Source organism: Petromyzon marinus, unplaced genomic scaffold, assembly GCF_048934315.1.
Source record: "Petromyzon marinus isolate PM22_M1 ecotype Great Lakes invasive population unplaced genomic scaffold, UKy_Petmar_22M1.pri1.0 PM_Scaffold_55, whole genome shotgun sequence".
Lineage (NCBI taxonomy): Eukaryota > Metazoa > Chordata > Hyperoartia > Petromyzontiformes > Petromyzontidae > Petromyzon > Petromyzon marinus.
The window spans coordinates 160729-165072 of record NW_027423557.1 but is presented as its reverse complement, the minus strand read 5'-3'; positions in this window follow the sequence as shown (position 1 = coordinate 165072).

The following is a 4344-nucleotide window of genomic DNA, read 5'->3' as shown; positions in this document are numbered from 1 at the left end:
CTATGGGGATATCTGTTAACCTACTGGGACATCTGTGAAACTATTGGGACATCTGTTAAACTACTGGGACATCTGTGAAACTACTGGAACATCTGTGAAACTACTGGGACATCTGTGAAACTACTGGGACATCTGTTAAACTATTGGAACATCTGTTAAACTACTGGTACATCTGTGAAACTATTGGGACATCTGGGAAACTATTGGCACATCTGTGAAACTATGGGGACATCTGTGAAACTAATGGGACATATGTGAAACTATTGGGACATCTGTGAAACTATTGGGACATCTGTGAAACTATTGGGACATCTGTGAAACTACTGGTACATCTGTGAAACTATGCAGACATCTGTGAAACTATTGGGACATCTATGAAACTAGTGGGACATCTGTGAAACTATGGGGACATCTGTTATCCTACTGGGCCATCTGTGAAACTACTGGGACATCTGTGAAACTACTGAGACATCTGTGAAACTACTGGGACATCTGTTAAACTATTGGAACATCTGTTAAACTACTGGTACATCTGTGAAACTATTGGGACATCTGGGAAACTGTTGGGACATCTGTGAAACTATGGGGACATCTGTGAAACTAATGGGACATATCTGAAACTATTGGGAAATGTGTAAAACTACTGGTACATATGTGAAACTATTGGGAAATCTGTGAAACTATTGGGACATGTGTGAAACTACTGGTACATCTGTGAAACTATGGGGACATCTGATAACCTACTGGGATATCTGTAAAACTACTGGGACATCTGTTAACTATTGGGACATCTGTGAAACTATGGGGAAATCTGTTAACCTACTGGGACATCTGTGAAACTACTGGGACATCTGTGAAACTACTGGGACATCTGTAAAACTACTGGGACATATGTGAACCTACTGGGACATCTGTAAAACTACTGGGACATCTGTTAAACTATTGGGACATCTGTGAAACTATGGGGACATCTGTGAAACTAATGGGACATATGTGAAACTATTGGGAGATCTGTGAAACTACTGGTACATCTGTGAAACTATTGGGACATCTGTTAAACTACTGGGACATCTGTGAAACTACTGGGACATTTGTGAAACTATCGGGACATCTGTTAAACTACTGGGACATCTGTGAAACTACTGGGACATTTGTGAAACTATCGGGACATCTGTTAACCTACTGGGACATCTGTGAAACTATTGGGACATCTGTTAAACTACTGGAACATCTGTGAAACTTCTGGGACATTTGTGAAACTACTGGGACATCTGTGAAACTACTGGGACATCTGTTAAACTATTGGAACATCTGTTAAACTACTGGTACATCTGTGATACTATTGGGACATCTGGGAAACTATTGGCACATCTGTGAAACTATGGGGACATCTGTGAAACTAATGGGACATATGTGAAACTATTGGGAAATGTGTAAAACTACTGGCACATATGTGAAACTATTGGGAAATCTCTGAAACTATTGGGACATCTGTGAAACTATTGGGACATCTGTGAAACTACTGGTACATCTGTGAAACTATGGGGACATCTGTTAACCTACTGGGATGTCTGTAAAACTTCTGGGACATCTGTGAAACTATTGGGACATCTGTGAAACTATTGGGACATCTGTTAACCTACTGGGACATCTGTGAAACTATAGGGACATCTGTTAAACTACTGGGATATCTGTGAAACTACTGGGACATCTGGGAAACTATTGGGACATCTGTGAAACTATGGGGACATCTGTGAAACTAATGGGACATATGTGAAACTATTGGGAAATGTGTAAAACTACTGGTACATATGTGAAACTATTGGGAAATCTGTGAAACTATTGGAACATCTGTTAAACTACTGGGACATCTGTGAAACTATGGGGACATCTGTAAAACTACTGGGACATCTGTTAAACTATTGGGACATCTTTCAAACTATGGGGACATCTGTGAAACTAATGGGACATATGTGAAACTATCGTGACATCTGTTAACCTACTGGGATGTCTGTAAAACTTCTGGGACATCTGTGAAACTATTGGGACATCTGTGAAACTATTGGGACATCTGTGAAACTACTGGTACATCTGTGAAACTATTGGGACATCTGTGAAACTATGGGGACATCTGTGAAACAAATGGGACATAGGTGAAACTATTGGAACATCTGTCAAACTATTGGGACATCTGTGAAACTATGGGGTCATCTGTGAAACTAATGGGACATATGGGAAACTATTGGGACATCTGTGAAACTATTGGGACATCAGTCAAACTATTGGGACATCTGTGAAACTACTGGTACATCTGTGAAACTATGGGGATATCTGTTAACCTACTGGGACATCTGTGAAACTATTGGGACATCTGTTAAACTACTGGGACATCTGTGAAACTACTGGAACATCTGTGAAACTACTGGGACATCTGTGAAACTACTGGGACATCTGTTAAACTATTGGAACATCTGTTAAACTACTGGTACATCTGTGAAACTATTGGGACATCTGGGAAACTATTGGCACATCTGTGAAACTATGGGGACATCTGTGAAACTACTGGGACATCTGTGAAACTATCGGGACATCTGTTAACCTACTGGGACATCTGTGAAACTATTGGGACATCTGTTAAACTCCTGGGACATCTGTGAAACTACTGTGACATTTGTTAAACTACTGGGACATCTGTGAAACTACTGGGACATCTGTTAAACTATTGGAACATCTGTTAAACTACTGGTACATCTGTGATACTATTGGGACATCTGGGAAACTATTGGCACATCTGTGAAACTATGGGGACATCTGTGAAACTAATGGGACATATGTGAAACTATTGGGAATTGTGTAAAACTACTGGGACATATGTGAAACTATTGGGAAATCTCTGAAACTATTGGGACATCTGTGAAACTATTGGGACATCTGTGAAACTACTGGGACATTTGTTAATCTACTGGGACATCTGTGAAACTACTGGGACATCTGTTAAACTATTGGAACATCTGTTAAACTACTGGTACATCTGTGATACTATTGGGACATCTGGGAAACTATTGGCACATCTGTGAAACTATGGGGACATCTGTGAAACTAATGGGACATATGTGAAACTATTGGGAAATGTGTAAAACTACTGGGACATATGTGAAACTATTGGGAAATCTCTGAAACTATTGGGACATCTGTGAAACTATGGGGACATCTGTTAACCTACTGGGATATCTGTAAAACTACTGGGACATCTGTTAACTATTGGGACATCTGTGAAACTATGGGGACATCTGTTAACCTTCCTGGACATCTGTGAAACTATTGGCACATCTATGAAACTAGTGGGACATCCTTGAAACTATGGGGACATCTGTTAACCTACTGGGACATCTGTGAAACTATTGGGACATCTGTTAAACTACTGGGACATCTGTGAAACTACTGGGACATCTGTGAAACTACTGGGACATCTGTGAAACTACTGGGACATCTGTTAAACTATTGGAACATCTGTTAAACTACTGGTACATCTGTGAAACTATTGGGACATCTGGGAAACTATTGGGACATCTGTGAAAATATGGGGACATCTGTGAAATTATGGGGACATCTGTAAAACTAATGGGACATATGTGAAACTATTGGGGCGTCTGTGAAACTACTGGGACATGTGTGAAACTACTGGGACATCTGTAAAACTACTGGGACATCTGTTAAACTATTGGGACATCTGTGAAACTATGGGGACATCTGTGAAACTAATGGGACGTATGTGAATCTATTGGGAGATCTGTGAAACTACTGGTACATCTGTGAAACTATCGGGACATCTGTTAACCTACTGGGATGTCTGTAAAACTTCTGGGACATCTGTGAAACTATTGGGACATCTGTGAAACTATTGGGACATCTGTGAAACTACTGGAACATCTGTCAAACTATTGGGACATCTGTGAAACTATGGGGTCATCTGTGAAACTAATGGGACATATGGGAATCTATTGGGACATCTGTGAAACTATTGGGACATCAGTGAAACTATTGGGACATCTGTGAAACTACTGGTACATCTGTGAAACTATGGGGATATCTGTTAACCTACTGGGACATCTGTGAAACTATTGGGACATCTGTTAAACTACTGGGACATCTGTGAAACTACTGGAACATCTGTGAAACTACTGGGACATCTGTGAAACTACTGGGACATCTGTTAAACTATTGGAACATCTGTTAAACTACTGGTACATCTGTGAAACTATTGGGACATCTGGGAAACTATTGGCACATCTGTGAAACTATGGGGACATCTGTGAAACTACTGGGACATCTGTGAAACTATCG